General features: G+C 40.6%; 1 protein-coding gene across 7 annotated transcripts in view; it reads right to left on the bottom strand.

The window, feature by feature from the left end:
- TLN2 (talin 2) overlaps positions 1-21,863 on the bottom strand; it is a 464,397-nt gene that overhangs the window by 245,025 nt on the left and 197,509 nt on the right. For all 7 annotated transcript variants that reach the window (XM_012443139.2, XM_012443144.2, XM_064361373.1 and 4 more), the window contains one exon: positions 17,367-17,442. The gene's annotated coding sequence lies outside the window, so the exon portion shown is untranslated. The remainder of the gene's footprint in view (positions 1-17,366; positions 17,443-21,863) is intronic.

The following is a 21,863-nucleotide window of genomic DNA, read 5'->3' as shown; positions in this document are numbered from 1 at the left end:
CACTGCGAGGAGGGTGCTATTTACTCCACTCCATGCAGTAGATGACATAGCAACAGAAAGGCTGTACCACAATCTACACATCTATTAAAGTGGTAGGAGTCAGGGTTTAAACCCCAGTCTGCCCAATTTCAGAATCAATGGCCTTCTATTTGAAGTACTGTTCCCAGTTACTTGAGAATGTTTGCTCTTACCCAGATGAAAAAAGGCAGCGTCTGGTGGTTCGGAAGTCAGTGAGCAATACTGGGTGAAGGAATGCTGTATCACTGACCTTATACTCAGGTTAGCACAATAAATGCTTCAGTCATGGGTGACCAGGGCCATGTTCTGACCCACCATCCTCCATGGGGGAAATCAAATATCATTAGGCCTGGATTCTACCATCACTCAACTTTTTTACCGTTAAAACCACAGGCATTTCTTTCCTAGTATTATTTACAATAATTTCAACCTAAAAAATATCTTTTAGGAAAGGCAAACACTGCCTTATTAGGTTCTCTCACTCATCACTAGCACTACTGACTAGTACTACTTAACTAGTGACACTGGTGTAACTCTACTACCTTTAGACAAGTCTATCAAAAGGTATCACATGAAATGTGTCTAAGGAAGGGAAATTATGATAGCCCACCCTTCCACCCAATTGTGGTTGCAGGCACATCTGAAGAGGCATTTTGTGAAGATGGGAAGGGTAGTTCACTTGCAGCCTGGGGGGACTGCAGGCCTAAACATCACATATTGCCCAGTCCTCTTGGCTGCTACGGTGTCCAACATGACTTAGACACACCAATGGCATGGGCTTATGGGTGACTCTGGTATTCAACTGAGTCACAGGGAAGAAAAGCAGAGCACAAGGTCATCCATAAGAAGTAAGAACTCGTTGGGCACGGTCACTCACGCCTCTAATCCTAGCACTTTGGGAGGCCAAGGCGGGTAGATCACGAGCTCAGGAGATCGAGACCATCCTGGTTAACACAGTGAAACCCCATCTCTACTAAATAAATACAAAAAATTAGCGAGGAGTGGTGGTGGGTGCCTGTAGTCCCAGCTGCTCGGGAGGATGAAGGAGAAGAATCACTTGAACCCAGGAGGTAGAGGTTGCAATGAGCCGAGACTGTGCCACCACACTCCAACCTGGAGACAGAGCAAGACTCTATAGCAAAAAAAAAAAAAAAAAAAAAAAAAAAGAAGCAAGATCTCTTCATGGAGGGGGCATGTGTCTGAGCTGACAGCTTACATACTAGATTCTCAATTCAACTCATAGCAGCAGCCACAGCAACTTTCCTGATTCTGGTAGAAAAGATGGTTCTGGGGATAGCAAGTGTATACCGGAAGCCCAGCCCAAAGCCTGTTCCTCCCAAACTGCCAAGGATTCTGGACACACTTGCCCCTGGATTAAATCGGCTTCAGCTTTAATTCCCTAGAGTAGATTCTGTGCCCAATACAGGAAATGTGAATAACAACTAGAAGCTCATTGCTTATACTAGTTTATTAAATTTGTAAAATATTAGGTATAAAATTCTCAGCCACAAAGGATAAGGAAACAAACTCAATTTATTTTAATTATATTTTAGTATAATACCATTTAGGCTATTCATATAAACTATAGTATTGCCCAATTTTATAAACTTAAACCTACACTGTAATTCACCTCATTCATAAACATGAGATAACTTGACCTACTTTCTAATATATTCAGCTCCTTCTTGTCTGCATTAATCTGCAGTGACATTTTAAAAGTTGCTCTAATAATTTCCATTATATGAAAATGCACTTTTCATTTACATCACCTTTGATTTTCTTCCCACAAACAAAATACTATTTTTTCAACAGTTAGCCTGCAAATGTAGTAAGAAACAAGACATATATGACAGCTGATACAAAAGGTTCACCTCTGACAGGGCTCAGTCTTGGGTTTCTTAATGGGGGAAGGGGGAGGAGGAAAAGGAGGCAAAGAATGAGAAAATTTTGCCTAGGTCCACATGATGCAGATGGTAGGTGTGGGTCTGTGTATAACCTGTAGAAAGTCAAAGAACATGGCTTTGAGAGATTAACATAAATCCCTTATGGAATAATATAATGAACTCCATGCTTCCCAAAAGTTCTGTAATCTCAGATGATTAAAAAAAAAAGAAGAGAAGAAATCCACTTTCCATTCTCACAGCCTCCTTCTAACTACACACTGCAACCACCAACAGCCTCCTGAACCTGGGTGCATTCCCTCTTATGAAGCTCTCTTGACTTCAACTGTCTTGACTACACTACTGACAACTTTTTTTTTTTTAGCAAGGTCTCACTCTTGTCATGCAGACTGGAGTGCGGTGGCTCCATCTGGCTCACTGAAGCCTCCAATCTTCTGCCTCAGCCTCCCAAGTGGCTGGGAAAGCAGGTACATGCCACTACCCCTAGCTAATTGGGGTGTGTGTGTGTGTGTGTGTGTGTGTGTGTGTTGTTTTGTTTTGTTTTAAGAAATGAGGTCTCATTGTGTTGACTAGGATGGTCTCAAACTCCTAGGCTCAAGTAATCCTCCCACCTCAGCTTCCCAAAGTGCTGGAATTACAGGTAAGAGCCACTGCACCCCACCTTGACAACCCTTTTGAGCAGCTCCCTCCTATGTGCAAGACTTCTGTATGGCTCCCAAATGCCTAGAGCACAGGCTGACAAACTATGGCTCAGAAGCTAAGAACGGTTTTCATAATTTTAAAGAGTTAAGGAAAAACCCCAAATGAATTCTATTTCATGATACATAGAAATTAGATGCAATTCAGATTTCGGTGTCCATAAATCAAGTTTCGTTGGAACATAGCCACACCCATTTATGATTTATCTATGCCTGCTTTTTGTGTGCCAGTAGCAGAGTTGAATAGCTGCAACACATACAGTAGCATAAAATATTTGCAGTCGAGTCCTTTGCCAGAAAACATTGCTAACTTCTGGCCTGTATCGTAAAATCCATAGCCTTTGGCCTAGCAATACAGGTCATCAAAATCTGGATCTAACAGACCTTCCTATAAAGCTTATTTACGGCTACTTGAAGACATAACGTCTACGCCACCAAATGTCCTCTATTTTTCCCAAACATGACTCCCTTTTCCTTTCCTGCTCCAAAGCTCTGTTCAATCCCAATAGTCTGTAGACAGCCTGCTTTCTCAAAAGCAGGAGTCACATCATATATATATTTAATTTCCATGAAGTTAAAGAAGAATAATTTTAAGAGTATCAAGGCTATTCTCCACAAAGCTATTTGTCATTGTAAAATATGGAAACTACCCAAATGTCCATCAATAGGGCACAGGATGAATAAGAGGGAGCAGACGCACACAATGGAGGATGAGGCAGATGCACAAAGGAGTGAGGTCTTTCTCTCTCTCGCTCTTGTTCTACATCACTACAAAAGAAGAACTAGGGAAAATTCAATGAAAAAAGCAGAGTGGTGAAACGTGCATCAAGTATGCACTGCTTAACTAAGAAGGGAGGTAGACACAAATACAGAAGTATGTGCACATTTGCTTATACACATTAAAAAAAAAACACTACAAGGATAAACCATAATTTTTTCCATTGGTACCTATGGGTGGGAGGAAACAGGATGGAAGGAGAACTGGGGTGAAAGCAAACACCTCTAGCTATAGACTGAATATCTGTTTCCCCAAAATTCATATGCTGAAACCTAATCCCCAGTACTGTGGTATTTGGAGGTGGGGCTTTGGGAAGTGATTCAGTCATAAGGTCTCAGCTCTCATGGTATTAGTGCCCTAATAAAAGGGACCCCAGAGAGTTGCCTTTCCCCTTCTGCCATGGGAGGATACAACATGGCAGCTGCATCTGTAAACCAGAAAGTGCACCCTCACCAGACACTGAATCTGCCTGCGCCCTGATCCTGGAATTCCCAGCCTCCAGAGCTATGAGAAAAAAAAATTCTGTTATTTATAGGCCATCCCATTCATAGCAGCCCAAATGGACTAAGAGACCACAGAGTGAGATTTCATAGATGAGACTCTGGAACCCTGACAATACTGTACATAATATTTAAAACTGAAATTGAAAAAAGGAACCTCTGCAAATATAAAATAAAACCAATGAGCCTAACTATGTATCCAGTTGGTGGTACAATCACAGAGAGCAAGTCTATTCCAAATAGCTTGCAAACAGACTGTTGTGTATGCAGCATTAGATAAAGCAGATGAAAAAATATGTCAGTATCACTGAGAACTGGATTTTTGGCACAGATGAAAGAACAGAGTACATAATTGATAAAGCTAAGTAAAAATCATGCACATCCGAATTTCATGTGGAAGAATCAGTATGAACTAATAATCTACACATATACCCTAGTTCTGACCACTGAAAGTATTCAGAAACGATGATAAATACAGTAGCAAGAAACATGCCTTGTTTCTATCTTGTGCCTTCTAAATACTCAAGGAAACCAGAGCTCTCTGGGGAACTGGTAGATCTCAGTCTGGGGCAAGAAATGGGTAAGACAATCCTGTAACATTTGATCTCCCCAGAAAGTACACAAAAATACAAAAAATTCATTAGTCATATCAAAAGGACTCGGGAGCCAATTAAGATTCCACTGGCCAAATATGGGACAATTTGGGCATCAATATGTATATTAAATTGAAACATATCAATTAAATTACACTAAAAAGAAGAAATAAACAAAATCTCAGTGATGCTGCTGCTTTGAAAACAAAAGAACATATTTATCCTGACTTGCCAAGATGAATTTCAGTGTGAACAAATAAATGATGAGAGAACAAAATTAAAAGTTCCTCTTTATATAAGTATTCTAGTATATAAACAAGGTAGGACTGATATAATTAGAATATCACTATTTTGCAATCACTAATGAATTAAGAGATCTAGGCAGGGATCATCAATTGCCAATAATGCAAAAAGACTACAGTTACTACGTATTTCTCAATGAAAATATCTAGCCTGCCTACGTGTATTCTTGCCAAAGAATAAACTAACAAAATAAAAAACATACATACCCCAAGAGAGCTGAGTCTGACCAAATCTTTAGATTTAACTAACAAATCATAGAAAATACAAGGAAGAGAGTAACATATTAAACAGCACAATGGGAAAGCAACCACCAAAATCCAGACTGTAAAACAAAACTACAGTGGGGTTTCTCAACTTTGGTACAACTGACACTTCATATACATTTTTGCTGTGGGGGGTGTACCACGTGTTGTAACATGTTTAACAGCATCTGTGGCCTCTACCCACTCAGTGTCAGTAGCATTCCCCAGTTATGACAACCAAAAACATCTCCAGATATTGCTAAATACCCCAAGATTGGGAAGGAGAATTATCCTTGTTTGAGAATCTCTGCTCTAAAAAAATAAACAACCCAGTTTCTTTAATAAATCACAAGAGTGGGAGAAGGCATGGAGAGCTAGAGAAGAAGCCTAGAGATTAAAAGATTAGAGACATGTTACCTAACTGCAATGAATAAGCCTTATTTGGTTCCCGATTCAAAGAAACTTAAAAAACAAGACAACTGAGAAAATTTGCACATTAGCCTGATATTGGATAATATAAGGAAATATTAGTAACTTTTACATTTCTGGCACGATAAGATAATGTAGATGATCTTTAAGTTCTATCTTTTTGACATATATACTGAAATAGTGACAGGAAATAATAAAGAGGTGTTTCAAAATAATGGGTGGAAAGAGGGAAGGGGACAGAAGAAACAACACTGGCTCAGAATTAATCATCTTTGAACTTGGGTAGTTAGTGCACCGTTCTCTATAAAATTCTCTTCACTTTTGAATATGTTTGAAAGTTTCCTTTTTTGAAAGTATGAATAAACAAATCTGGCAGGCTCCATTGCCATTCCTCTCATTAAGCACGTGAGCCCCAGTGACCGTGGGAGGAAATATAGGAATTTACAGTGCTCTGGGCTTGTCAGTGCCTCTTGGGATCCTGTCTTGATGCTGATAATGAGTCCACTGTTTAAAACATGGCCCTTAAACACAGGGGCCAACCGTTCAGCAGCAGGCTGCTCCAACACTGGAGGAAAAGTCCACTTGCTGGACTCACTGGAAGACTGCATACTGGCCTCTAATGTGGCACCTTCCTAAGGGGTGTTCACGAGCCAATTTTGTCTGTAAGGAATTTTTGCCTGATGTGCTGAATTTAGTTCACCCCAAGTAAGGTTTCACTGCACCTCAATGAAAACTTAGTCATCCTGGAAAGAGCCCAAGTCCCTGCACAACCTCTGTGAGCTCTCCCACCAGCCCTCAACAGCCTACCTCAGGACTTCATTCTAGCTGAGAGAAAACTAAACTTCCATCCTATATAACCCACTGTTGTTTTCAGTCTTTTCAGCTACAGTCAGCAAAAACTCACATCAACTTTCCCACCTGCTCCTGGAAATCTGCTCTACCCGCTCTAGCAATACCCCCTTCTTCCTCTCAGCTTTCTTTCTGCTCATTTGTCATCTGCCACAGACCTCTCTACACAGCCGCGTTTTTGGAAACATGTAAATACAACAGAACAACGCACAAAAGTCATTGTATCCTTCATGGTCAATTTTTATTTCCTTCCTAGGTTAGGGTATTGAGTCCACTTCCTCTGAATCCAAACTTCTGCGAAGAGTGGCCAACAGGGACAGCAAGCGCTCACTCCCTCTGTGAGCAAGTGCTGCTTGCCCTCTGTGCCGGCAACAACCTCTCCAAAGGGAAGGCAAATGAACTGAGCATCCGGGACGACCGGGGTGACGAGAGCCAAAAGTTCTCCTGCAGGAGAGATTGAGTCACTCCTCATCCCTGAGAGAGAAATAAACTGAAGAATATAGAACATGACTGGGAAATATTTAGGATTAGGTAAAAAGGCTTTGTAAACTTCACTGATGTTTCCCTCTCTTGACGAACGGTTGGGGTGTTCATCAGATTTAAATTTTCCCAATAGATTTGCGCCACTAAATGGTTTGTATCTAAGTTTCACCAGATTTGTAAAGCTATGAAGATTACTGATCTTTGTATAACAGAGTAAAAACTGTCACATACAGATTACAAATCTATTTGCCCAGCACTCTATTCTGTCCTTACAACCAACTGATATAAAAAACTTCAAGTCAGAGCGAGATCACTGTAAGCTGATGAAAGGGTACCCTGGACTGCTTATCACGATCAAGTTTAAATGTGAGAGACATCACCCCTGGTCAGTCACCACTGCAACCCGTTAAATATTGACTCTCCTCTATCCCTTAACACTTTACCTCACTAAGGCCAAATGTCTCCTCCTTTAGTACCTGAGGCACAGCTCGAAAGATGTTTCCTTTTATCCAATACCTGTTTGCGGGCATAAACATAACAGGCCAAGATGTTTAAAGAAGCATATTTGCATGTGGTAATGCCACCACCCTGGCCTGACACAGAGGTAACGAGGAGGAACTCCATCCACAGCCACCCGCTCCTCACTGTGCTACTCCAGGGGAAAGCAGAGAACAACTGATTGGTAACAGGTCTGTGGAGAGACTCGTGTTTCCACGATCAACGCTTCATCTAGCTCTTATAGTGAGAAGGAGTGGGAAGGACATCAACACTGTTTAAGAGTCCCATCTCCCAGGGCACCTGCCATCCATCTGGTCACTACCATGTAACTCACAAATACCACTATACTAAAGGATTTATTCAGACCACCATTCTGGATTTACTTTTAACACTTCTGTTTTCTCTCCATTCCTGAGAGAAATGAAATTCTCCTGAGAAAATAGAGAAAATTCCATTTCTCTTAGGAATGGAGAGAAAACAGAAGTGTTAAAAGTAAAACTTGATTATCTTTCTAACCTTTCTTCCAAAATAACCACAAAAATACACAAGGCATTAAAAGAATCAGATATACTTGACACACACACACTTATACTTCAGGCTATGAGAAAACACAAAATACAATAATGGTCATTGATAAAATACCTTTTTCCATTTACCAGCAGGGTTGGGTAAGAGGCCCAACTTCCTCGCATTAAATTTTCCAAGGGAACATTAAGCAGAGAAGGATGTTCTGTGTCCACGCACAGCAGAATTCTTTAGAATGAGCTCCTGGCCACAAGGCACACCCACAACAAGGATGAGTCTGGGAACGAGGCAGAGCTGACTCTGCTAGAGCAGCAGCCATTTTCTGGGATAAAGACAGGGATCTCTTGAGGAATGTGTGCAAGACACGAAAGAGACAGAGAAGTCTTTTCCAACCTACAAAACACAGCTGGCCACCACGCCCTCAGCCCACCCCAGGATCCAAGAAGCACTTCCCACTAAAGGAATGGTCTCAGAAGTCATCCAGCCAGAGTCTAACTTCTCTGTGTGTGAAATGTCAGTGACAACATCTGTTCTACAAGGCTGGTGTGTGAATTTCAAGAGACATCAGGCTTCAAGTATGTAGGTGCCTAACGCATCAGGTCCTCAATAAATGATGACAAATTTTATAGATCAGGCCACTGCTCCATCCAAGACACCACAGCCTGGGCTGATTCTCCAATACAGGTTGAGTATCCCTAATCTGAAAACCTGAAATCTGAAATGTTCCAAAGTCTGAAACGTTCTGAGTGCTGCCAAGATACCACAAGCGAAAAATTCCACAACTGACCTCATGTGACATGTCACAGTCAACATACAGTCAAAACTTGGTTTCACACACAAAATAATTTTAAATAATGTATAAAATTACCTTCAGGCTATGTGTATCAGGTATATGTAAAACATAAATAAACTTCATGTATAGATGTGGGTCCCATCCCAAAGACATCTCATTATGTATACGTAAATATTCCAAAATCTGAAAAAAAACCTGAAATCTGAAGCACCTCTGAATCCGAGCAGTTTGGATACAGAATTCTCAAGCAGCAGTAATCTAGAGCTTCCCTTGGCTATTGGCACTGGCTGAGCCCTGTGCAGCACGCCTAGAGATCAACCTGTCCTGACCAAGGAGGGCGGGCTGTGAGAGCAAGACCTCGAGAAACAAAGTAGGCTCCTGAGAGATGAGCTGGGGTGACTGAAAACCTAGAAAAACTGGAGGCTAGCTTCAAGGCAGCTGCTGCGGTACAAAAGGGGAATCCAGGTTGGGCGCGGTGGCTCACACCTGTAATCCCAGCACTTGTGGGGAGGCCGAGGTGGGCAGACCACCTGAGGTCAGGAGTTTGAGACCAGCCTGGCCAACATGGTGAAACCCCACCTCTACTAAAAATATAAGAAATTAGCCAGGTGTGGTGGCATGCGCCTGTAGTCCCAGCTACTCGGAGGCTGAGGCAGGAGAATCACTCCAACCTGGGAGGCGGAAGTTGCAGTGAGCTGAGATCACATCACTACACTCCATCCTGGGCGACAGAGTGAGACTGTCTCAAATAACAAAGGGTGGGGGAAATTCATTTAAATATACTCTACTGAGGGGCAAAAAGGTGAGGACTTCAGGCTCAGAGAGTTAGAATCCCACTCCACAACTACGTTCCAAAGAAAACAGCATCTACTTAATCGTAATGGAAAAAATATCGCTAATTGGTTTTTAACGTTCAGAATCTAGAGATAAAATCATGGAAGCCTTTACTGAGTGAGATTAAAGAACAGAATATAGGTATTATAAACCCTGACAATATAAAATTAACGGTACAGCTGCCTGGAATTGAGGGGTCGGACAGGGAGCATGTTGTTAGTAAACAAGAAATAGTGTGTCTAGGAGACAGAAAAAGAATCAGGCTGCCTGTGTCATCTAAGGGTGCAGAGGGGAACAGCAGACTGAAAGTTAGAATCAGCTGTAGGAAGGCAGGGAGATAGGGACGGTCACAGTGAACTAACAGCGTGATGTGCCATCCTGACAAGCCCCCACGAAACAGCCTTTAAGACTGATGAAGTGAGAAGCCGAGCTGCAAGCACTGTATTTATACACGTGGAAGTCACTGTAAAAGAAGTAAAAAATATCTATAGGAAAAAAAGCAGTTGCTCTAGGAAGTAGAAATAAGTGAAAGAAGGCAAGATGCTGTTGCTTTTCATTATAAGCTTTTCTGTAATGTTTCCTACTTCTAGCCACTTGCACGCAATACTTTGACTTAAAATTCATAATTATTATTTTTTTGAGACAGCGTCTTGCTCTGTAACCCAGGCTGATGGAGCGCAGTGGTGCAATCTCAGCTCACTGCAACCTCTATCTCCTGGGTTCAAGACATTTTCGTGCCTCACCATCCAGAGTAGCTGGGACTGCAGATGCACCCCCACCACACCTGACTACTTTTTATATTTTTAGCAGAGCTGGAGTTTCGCCATGTTGGCCAGACTGGTCTTCAACTCCTGACCTTAGGTGACCCACCTGCCTTGGCCTCCCAAAGTGCTGAGATTATTATAGGAGTGAGCCACCACGTCCAGCCTTATAATTAAAATTTTTTAAATATATTAACAAATAAAAATTATAGAACATGCTAAAACATGTTATCTTAAAATATGTGTATCATATAATGACTAAATCAAGCTAGTAAACATATGTATCACCTCACATATTTTTTTACGATGAGAATACTCAAAATCTACTCTTAGCAACTTTCAAGACTACATTATTAACTATAATCACCATGCTGTACAATAGATCCCTTGAACTTATTCTATCTAACTGAATTGTGTGTCCTTTGACCAACATCTCCCCAGCACCTGGTAACCACTTCTCTCTACTTCTTTTTTTTTCTTTTTTTGAGACACGGTATTGCTCTTGTTGCCCAGGCTGGACTGCAGTGGCACAATCTTGGCTCACTGAAACCTCCGCCTCCCGGGTTCAAGCCCCTTGCCTCAGTCTCCCAAGTAGCTGCGATTACAGGCACCCACCACCACACCCACCTAATTTTTACACTTTTAGTAGAGACAAGTTTCACCATGTTGGCCAGGCTGGTCTTGAATTCTTGACTTCAGGTGATCTGCTCACCTTGGCCTCCCAAAGTGCTGGGATTATAGGTGTGAACCACCACGCCCAACCCTCTCTACTCTTCTGAGTTCAAATTTTTTCTATTCCACATGTAAGTAAGAAGGTGGATATTTGTCTATGCCTACCTTATTTCACTTAACATAATGCTCTCTAGGTTCATCCATGTTGTTACAAATGACAAAATTTCCTTTCAGGCTGAATAGTATTTCATTGTGTATATATTATTCATCCACTGATAAACACTTACGTTGATTCCATGCCCTTGGCTACTGTGAAGGGTGCTGCAGTGAACATGGGAGTGTTCATCTCTTCAACATGTAGGATTGCCGGCTCAAATGGAAGTTCTATTTGTAATTTTTTGAGGAGTCTCTAATCTGTTTTCCATAATGCCCATCCTAACTTACATTCTTTCCAGTTATATGCAAGCATTTCCTTTTCTCCACATCCTCACCAACATTTGTTACCCTTCATCTTCTTTTCTTTCTTTTAGAGATGGAGTCTGCTCAGTCACCCAGCTTGGAGTGCAGTGGTGCGATCTTGGCTCACTGAAACCTCTAACTCCCAGGTTCAAGCAATTCTCCTACCTCATCCTCCCAAATAGCTGGGATTATAGGTGCCCACCACCACGCCTGGCTAATTTTTTTATTTTTTAGTAGAGACGGGGTGAACATGGGGAACATGTGGCCAGGCTGGTCTCTAACTCCTGACCTCAAGCGATCCACCCACCTCAGCCTCCCAAAGTGCTGGGATTACTAGCCACCACACCCAGCCCATCTTTCATCGTTTTGATAATAATCATTGTAACAAGTGTGAGGCATTACTCATTAGGTAATTTTCATTTCCCCGATGATTAGTGATATTGAGTATTTTTTTATATACCTGTTGGCCATTTGTATATCTTCTCTTTTTTGTTTTTTAGACGGAGTCTCGCTCTGTCGCCCAGGCTGGAGTGCAGTGGCGCGATCTCGGCTCACTGCAAAGTCTACCTCCTGGGTTCAAGCGATTCTCCTGCCTCAGCCTCCTGAGTAGCTGGGACTACAGGCACACGCCACCATGCCCAGCTAATTTTTGTATTTTTAGTAAAGACAGGATTTCACCATGTTAGCCAAGATGGTGTCAATCTCCTGACCTTGTCGTCTGCCTGCCTCGGACTCCCAAAGTGCTGGGATCACAGGCATGAGCCACCTCGACCAGCCTGTATATCTTCTTTTGAGAAATGTCTATATCATTTTTTTAATCGAGTTGTCTTCTTACTATTGAGTTGTTTCAGTTCCCCGTATATTTTGTTCCCTTATCAGATGTATGGTTTACAAGTATTTTCTCCCATTCTGCAGGCTGCCTCCTCACTCTTGGTTGTTTCCTAAGCTTTGCAGAAGCTTTTTGGTTTGATGCAATCCCATTTGTCTATTTCTGTTTTCACCGCCTGTGCTTTTGTGTTTATATCCAAAAAAATCCTTGCCCAGACCAATGTCACAACGCTTTTCTCTCACGTTTCCTTTTAACAGTTTCACTGTTTCAGGTCTTTCATTGAAAGTCTTTCACACATTTTGAGTTGATTTTTGTATAGGATGTGAGATACGGTCTAATTTCATTTTTCTGCATGTGGACATCCAGTTGTCCTGACACTATTTATTGAACAGACTGCCCTTTCCCCATTGTGTGTTCTTGGCATCTTTGTCAAAAATCAGTTGAGGTGGGCATGGTGGCTACATTGTAATCCCAGCACTTTGAGAGGCTGAGGTGGGGTAATCATTTGAGCCTAGGACTTTGAGACCAGCCTGGGCAACACAGGGAGACCTTGTCTCTATGAAATACTAAAACTTAGCTGAGCATGGTAGCACATGCCTGTAGTACTAGCTACTCAGGAGGCTAAAGTGAAAGGATCACTTGTACCTAGGAAGTCAAGGCTACAGTGAGTCGTGATGTCACCATGGCACTCCAGCCTGGGTGTCAGGGACAGATCCTATCTCAAAAAAAAACCAAAACAAACAAATAACAAAAATAAAAATCAATTGACCATAACTGTGTGGATTTATTCCTGGGCACTCTATTCTGTTCCATTGGCCTGTGTGTCTGCTTTTATACCAATACCCATACTGTTTCTATTATTATCGCTTTGTGGTGTATTTTGAGGTCAAGTAGCATGACTCCTCCAGCTTTATTCTTTTGGCTCTAAATTGCTTTGGCTATTTGGGGTCTTTTGTGGTTCCATACAGATGTTTCTTATCTTCACCCACTTGCATACAATATTTTGACTTAAAATTTTTTAAATAAAAGATCCCCCATAAGACCATTGTTTAGACCACAGCAGCAGGATTTTCCTCAACATTTATAAGGCTTTATGGTGGTGTGTTGACAACACTGCAGCTGGCCTTACATGTGTTTATTTTAATCTTAGTAAAGTCAAGTATATAGTCTCTAAGTAAAACACTAGATACTTTATGGATTTGGAAAGTTGTCCAATTCTGATTTGTTGTAAACAGAACAGAATGGCCTTGATGATCATTTTAGATCTTCGCAGTATGGAATTTCACAGCTGAAAAAGAAAAAGTGATTGTTTTTAAAGGTTCAAGTTCTACAGAAAACTACTCAATTGCAGATAAATGTATTCTAGAGCCATCGAGTCCATGAAATCCAATCAATTCTTAGACAGAAAAGGCTCAAATCTTGAGTTCTCCAGCAGGGCTTCTTAATGTGGAAAGAAATTAACTGATGAACACGATTAGCCAAAAAATGCAAGTAAACAGCACATCCTATTATACCACAGATTAGTAAGTTTAATTATGAAAAACAGCCTGGAAATTGTTAGTTGTTCTGAAACATGTATTAAGCACAAACGGCAGAGTGAGGAGCCCAGCCTAGGTCCAGGAATCTTGATTGACAATGCTAAGGAGGACTCTCAGTCACTTGGGGAGCCTGTAGGTGGGAGAGCAAGTGATGCCTGCAGTCACCAAGAAGCAAAGAATCAGCTAATGGAGGGTAACAGGAAGACAAAAGTGCGTAACAGGTTACGTTTTTAACAAAGTAAAGGAAGCACAGAACAACTCTTCACTGACGTCATAGCACTTACATGAGTGGTACAGAATGACAAAGAGCTGCGAAGATCCTCCTTTGATTTTCACAGATTCAACAACCCTCCCTAAACAGCAGTGGGAACTAAAAATTCCCTGAGAGCCAAAAACAGTATTTTTCATTGAAAGTAGATTTTAAAATATTTTTCTTACAAGCCTGCAGGGAACACAGAGATAAGGTCAGAATACTGCATTTATTCTCAAATCCAGAATACATCACAAGTCATCATGTAAAATGCTAAACAGATTGTTTATCATTCCCCCACACCATCTATCAATCTCTCTTGTCTCACAAGCACACACATCCATGCATGCACGTAACTCTTTAAAGCATCATGTTTATTCTGGCAAACCACGGCCGTCTCAAATTCTCAATTGGTCATCCCTACAAGATCTCATCCAGAATGTCTTAGCCTTATGAAAGGCTCAAGAACATGATTGATCAGTTACATTGTTCATTTACTAACTTTTATTCAGACTTGGACTGGTCCAGATCACTTAAAGCAATTCTCCTTCCTCGGGTTTATGTCAAAATAAAAGCTCCTGCTAGCATTTACTCATCACTTTATACACTTTCAGACATGTCAGGATTTCAGGTAATCTCTCATATTCCTATATGTTTAAGACAAATGTTTCTGTTGTTCAATGTAGCTCTTTCCTAAAAAGGAAGAGAATACATCTTCCCAGGTAGAGGAGACCCATGTGATGGATACCAATTAGGCAGCAAACCAAGAGTTCACAGTACAGAAAACAACTAGGTAAGTCTGTCAAATTTCATTGAGGTTTCCCAGAATATTAGAATGTTGAAACAAATGAAAGCCAGAAATCACTAAGGGAGAATTCCAAAGGACTGAACCACCATACTCCAATCAACGCAGAGGACATGTAACTTCTCAGAACTTTCAGAAGGAGCTAGGATTGTACAGACTTCTTGGAATAGGTATTGTTGCTCTTCCCCATGTTACTTTACTGTGCTAAATAATTCAGCCCATTATTCCCTCTGTCTTCTTCCCACCCTCCTCATCACACACATGCCCACACCCCAAAGAGAAGTAAACAAAAAGCACAGTTTTCATTTCCTACAGATGATGGCTTCAGAATCCACCTTGAACACTCCTTTCAGATCTGAAGTCTTGGGAAAGGCACAGATCTGTTATGTTTCCTGTCCACTGTGATCCTTCAGCCAGATCGGACCATTGAGCACCCTCTGTGGGTCCTCAAAGGACAATATCCACCCCTGGATTCCCAGATGGCCCTCTGGGCAGGCAAGCTCTTCTCCATCCTGAGCACACCTGATCCCACTGTCATTAGCTTGGAACTCTGAACTGTGCCCTCAACCTTCACACCAAGCATGGAGCTCCTCACACTCAGGGTTTGCACTGGTCTCGATGGAGTCTGCATTCCGCCCACCTCATCCCTGGCTCTCAGCATCCCCACATCCCAGGCAGATACTTATCAGTCAGATCACACCTGGCCAGAGGCTGCCCCACAATGGTAGGAATGGAGGACTCTGTACACTTCCATGAGGCTACACTTAAAACTCTGTCAAGTTTTGTCTTTACCTTGACCATGGTGTGACTCAAAGCTTAACTGGATGTTCCCATAAATGGGCCATTTTTACTGAAGGTTCCCAACAGAATCATCTCTTCCCTTCTGCATGGTCCTCTGACCTGAGTTCAACCATGCTGTCACAGCATTTTGTGGAAACAGGCAACGTACAGTACTTTTCTTTTCTGCTTCAGAGGAAACAATACAGTCTCAGCAGCAGAAGAGCCCTCAGCAGTCTGAAGTGCCCCAATATTTCCCAAACACCAGTTCTCAGACCAATTTTGCTTAGTCTATGTCTATCAGTCACTGGACTACAGAGAAATGAGGAACAGATAATAAATAAACAGCATTTTCATAATGCTAAATATGTACAGTCTAAGGAGAAATTCAGGAATAATCCTATTCTTTTAGTATTATTTCCTCTTTGACAAAATCATATTAGTAGATGGTAGTTATTTTGTGAAAATAAATCTTCGTTGAAAATTCCACACGCAAAATACAAAGAACAGTATGTAAATATACGAAGAACAGTATGTAAAAATACACATTCACCTATCCAGCTTTAATCATCAATTTTCTTTATATATAGCCAAAAAAATTAGAAATAGGTCCTGAAATATTTTTCTCCCATTCTACAAAATTTAAAAGTACAGAAATGACTAGATTAGGCCAATCTACACAATTTACAAATGAAGAGAAGGAGACAACGATTAACCTGTCCCAAGTTCTGCAGCTGGTCAGAAACAGAACTGATACATCTGGGTGTGCCATGATACAGCCATTGGATAAGAGCATCAACTAAGACTGGCAGAAGAGCCCTGTGTCTCTACCCAGGATACGGCACACACTACTTGGGATCATACAAGCACACTCCCCAGGACAACCAAAGAAGGAAAACAATAATCTACAACCAAAGTTTACTTTATCTCATGCTCGAACAACTGTCTTGCAACCATGGAGGGCTCCAGGAACCACCAACAAGTTTCAGTTCAAAGACCACTGAAAATATCAATGACAGACTGTATAAAGAAAATGTGGTACATACACCATGGAATACTATGCAGCCATGAAAAGAACAAGATCATGTCCTTTGGAGGAACATGGATAGAGCTGGAGGTTATTATCCTTAGCAAACTAATACAGGAACAAAAAACCAAATACCACGTTACAGGAACAGAAAACCAAATACCACACGTTCTCATTTGTAAGTGTTAGCTAAATGACAAGAATACATAGAAACAAAGGGGAAGAGAGGACAACACCACACATTGGGGCTTGTCGGGGGTTGGAGCATGGAAAGAGGGAGAGGATCAGGAAAAATAACTAATGGATAACAGACTTCATACCTGAATGATGAAATAATCTGTACAACAAACTCCCATGACACAAGCTTACCTATGAAACAAACCTGCACCTGTACCCCAAACTTAAAATAAAAGTTAAAAAAAAAAAAGACCAATGGAATTTTCTACATTAATTCTTTACCCAACACTAACCCCTCACACCACCCTAAGATTTATGAAGCAAACCAGTGTGAATGAATGAGAATTCACACTATAAGGTCCAATATGATTTAAAAAAAAAAAAAAAAAAACAGCTACTCAACTCCTCCTCTGGGCCCCTAGCATCACCTCACCAAACTACCAGGAGGAAAAATCAGAATGCAATGGGAGCATTAAGACCGGGTGCTCTACACACCTGCCTCGAAGAACCACAGTGAAGATCAAATGAGACAGTGTAACAGACAGCAGGTTAACACTTAATAAAGCTATACCAATGCAGGGGTTTGGACAATTGGTAAGAATAAAGAATCTTTGTTAAAGGACCTACCTTAAACTCTCAGTTTCTGTTAAGAGTGAATTTCCCTGAAGATATCCCGAAGCATGTGAGAAGCCTCTTGCAGCACCTAAAATAATAAAAAAGTCATCAGAATCAAGTAATGTTTTTGAAAAAGAATCGCAATCTATACATTTGGTCATTTCCCCCACACTAAGCATGAAAGGAAATAACTCAGGAAACAATGAATTTCCGCCACAACACATGGGCTGGGAATTTTCTTTATCCACAGGGAATTCAGGTCCCAAGACACTTACTTTGAAGACCAAAATTATGTTACTGCTGGCAAAGGGACAAAACACATTTTCTTCTTCCTTGTGGTAGGAATGGTTTAATGACTTTGAATTTAAACAAAAACCAAATACAGGCATCCACCTCCCTCAATGTTGGAAACAAAAATCTCAGGCACTGCACTGTGCTTCTTTTTAAAATGAGTTTGCATGAGGTGCTCTTGCCTTCTTCTTTTCTTATTTAGTTCCTCTAATATGTCTGTGAAGTGGTCACTTCTTGATTTTGCTGTTCTCATGTGGCTCCTGGCTCTCCAAGACACTGGAAACTTACTCCCTGGAAACCCATTTGAAGCAGAGAGGCACTATAATCAATTGTAGAAATCAACAAAATCGCCTAGCCACAGTTAACAAGCAGGCGCCTGCGTGAGAACATGCACACGTATGCATGAAACAGAATAAACATCCAGATACAGAACTAAGGATTCACATGAAACAGACCCAAGTACGTGCAATCAAATCTGGGTGGGTATGACAGACCAGTTAACAAATGGTGTTGGTTAGCTACTTCAAGAGAAGAAAACTCTAGATCTCTCTCTCCCTGCTTATGGAAGAATAAACTCAAAATAAAGCAATGAGTACTAGAAGAATATGTACAGGGATAGTTTTATAATACGGGGATAGGAAAGGCCTTTTTAAGAATTACACCAAAATATGCAACTATAAAGGACTGAGACATGTAGCTAGTGACAATTTTTTTTTAACCTAAAATTTCTGAATGGCAAAAATAGAACAGAAATTTAAAAAACAGTGAGGCCAGGTGTGGTGGTGCATGCTTATAATCCCAGCTACTCAGGAGGCTGAGGCAGGAGAATCGCTTGAACCCGGGAGGCGGAGGTTGTGGTGAGCTGAGATTGTGCCACTGCACTCCAGCCTGGGTGACAAGAGCAAAACTCTGTCTCAAAAACAAAAACAAAGTCAAAAAATAAGAAGCTAGAGAAAATGTTTTCACATGAGACATAGAAAAGGCTGCTAACCTTACTTTACAAAACGTCCTTGCTATACTTTGGATGTTTGTCACTTCCAAACCCCACGCTGAAATTCGGTCCCAATATTGGAGGTGGGGCCTCATGGGAGGTATTTAGGTCCCGCAGGAAGATCTCTCAGGAATAGATTAATGCCCTCCCTCGAGGGTAAGTTCTTACTCTGTTAGTTCCTAAGAAAGCTGGTTAATGAAAAGAGCCTGGCACTTCCCTCCCCTCTCCTATGCCTCCTCTCTCACCATGTGATCTGCCCATACGGGCTCCCCTTCCAACACGAGTGGAAGCAGCCGATGCAGGTGCCAGCTCCACGCTATGCATACAGTCTGTAGAACCTCGAGTCAAATAAACCTCTTTTATGAGGGTTCCCTTTTCTCCACATCCTCGCCAGTATTTGTTATTGCCTGTCTTTTGAGTAAAAGCCATTTTAACTGGGGTGAGATGATATCTCATTGTAGTTTGGATTTGCATTTCTCTGATGACTGATGATGTTGAGCACCTTTTCATATACCTGTTTGCTATTTGTATGTCTTCTTTTAAGAAATGTCTATTCAGGTCTTTTGCCCATTTTTTAATCATAGTCTCACATTTTTTTTCCTATTAATTTGTTTGAGCTCCTTAGTACAATCACTATGAAGAACAGTTTGGAGGTTCCTCAAAAAAACTAAAAATAGAGCTTCCATATGATACAACAATCCTACTTTACATCCAACACATCTATAAAGATCTCTTTATAGATGCACAAATAGATCTCTTTATGGGGTGGGGGGAATAAATGTCGCTAAATGCCCGCACACATGAGACATGTTGAATAAACCACATAGACATTAAAGACAACGATGGAGGCTTATATTGATTAATACGAAAAGATATGGTATGCACCCAAAAGAAAGAAAGTCAGTATTCTGCAGAGATATATGAACTCCCATGTTTATTGCAGCACTATTCGCAATAGTTAGGATTTAGAAGCAATGTAAGTGTAGATGTTGGATAAAGAAAATGTGGTACACATATACAGTGGAGTACTATTTAACCATAAAAAAGAATGAGATCCTGTCATTTACATTAATATGGATGGAACTAGAGGTCATTGTGTTAAATAAAGTAAGCTAGGCACAGAAAGACAAACTTACCATGTTCTCACTTATATGTGGGATCTAAAAATTAAAACGACTGAACTCATGGAGACAGAGAATAATAGAATGATAGTTACCAGAGGGTGGGAAGGGTAGGGGCTGGCGGGAATGGTTAACAGCTACAAAAATAGAGTTACAATGAATAAAACTGAGTATTTGATAGCACAACAGGGTGACTACAGTCAACATTAATTTATTGTACATTTTTAAATAACTAAAAAATATAACTGGATTTGTTTGTTGTAACACAATCAAAGGATGAATGTTCAAGGTGATGAATACCCCATTTTCCCTGATGTGATTATTATACAGTCTTTGTCACCTTTACCAATCTGATAGGTAAAAATAAGGTCTCCATTTTCTAAAATTACATATTTTTATTGTAATTTTAGACGCCTGTATCAAATTATCTCGTGTACCTCATAAGTACATATAGCTACTATGTACCCATAAAAATTAAAAAGAAAACAAATAAATCTCTTTTCTTTATAAACTACCCAATCTCAGGTTTGTTTGTTTGGGGTTTTTTTCTTTGTTTTTTTTTTTTTGTTTGTTTGTTTGTTTTTTAAAGACGGAGTCACTCTCATTGCCCAGGCTGGAGTGCAATGGCATGATCTCGGCTCACTAACCTCCGCCTCCCAAGTTCAAGCAATTCTCCTGCCTCAGCCTCCCATGTAGCTCAGGTTACAGGTGCCCATCACCACACCCTGCTAATTTTTGTCTTTTTAGTAGAGACAGAGTTTTACCATGTTGGCCAGGCTGACCTAGAACTCCTAACCTCAGGTGATCCGCCCATCTCAGCCTCCCAAAGTTGTGGGATTACAGGTGTGAGCCACCGTGCCCGCCTTCCTTTATAGCAACAAAAACAGACTAAGATAGCCTTAAAAATAAACAAGAAAATTAATACTTCCTTCAAAATGGATAAAAATTGATAAACTTTCCGTGTCTTAAAAAATGTAACAGCAAGAATTATATGAAAAGATATCAACTGTACTAACAATAAAAATATGTAATTCTAGAAAATGGAGACCTTATTTTTACCTATCAGATTGGTAAAGATAACAAAGACTGACAATAAATAGCCAATGTTATGGGCCCTTTCACAAAGGGAATGTAAATTGGAAACGTTATTCTGTAGCTACACGGGAGATTATCTCAGGGTGTAAGATGGCATGCCCTTTGATCCAGCAATCCCACTTCCAAGAATTCTCTCAAGGTAGATAATGATGTAAGCACAGAGATGGATACACACAACATTGTTTATAATTATGAGGGAAGGAGGATAAATGCCCCTACAGGCCCACAGATATGAGACATGTTGAATAAACCACATATATAGTGAAAACAATGTTGGAAGCCTATAATTACCGATATGAAAAGATATCCATTATATACTCCTGAGTGAATAAAATAGGTAAAGGACCACATGCAGTATGATTCGTTTGTGTGTGAGCGTTCTTGGATATCCAGAGAGATGTCTAGAAGAATGTTTATCACAATCTGTCTTTGGGTCCCTAAGATACTCTATATCCTTGTTATACATCTCCCTTTTCACCTAATGCTAGCTAGAGCGAGTGTGTTACTGCGACCAACGAATCCCATCTAATATAGTGCTTCTCTTTCCCTTCCACCATCTCAATCACCCCATACCATTTGAAAACAGAATAATAAATCCTGTAGTCATATGCACGAAGATTTACCACACAATTTCAACTAATGTTTATGTACTACAGCTAACGTAACTGAAGAAGCTTAAAGCTGCTATGGAAACAGGCAAAATACTATTTCAAGAGACAGGTAGATTCATACCTGACTAACAAGGGAATTGATGAAGAGATTTTCTGAAGAAGAATAAAAACAAAGGAGACATAATTATACATATGGGCCATTCCCTGTGGTTAAAATACTTCCCATTATAATATGTGTAACCACTTCACAGATTTATTTTTATTGGGTTATATTTATATATGAAATAATTTTTCTATGGAGATTATAAAATACAGAAATGTATCCCCGTAACAGGCCCATAATGTTCACTTTATCTCCAGCAAACAAATTTATTCTTCTCATTTTGCTTTATTTGTAAAA

Source organism: Aotus nancymaae, unplaced genomic scaffold (genome assembly GCF_030222135.1).
Source record: "Aotus nancymaae isolate 86718 unplaced genomic scaffold, 86718_ANA_hifiasm-v0.15.2.pri h1tg000041l, whole genome shotgun sequence".
Lineage (NCBI taxonomy): Eukaryota > Metazoa > Chordata > Mammalia > Primates > Aotidae > Aotus > Aotus nancymaae.
This window is presented reverse-complemented; position numbering and strand designations above follow the sequence as displayed.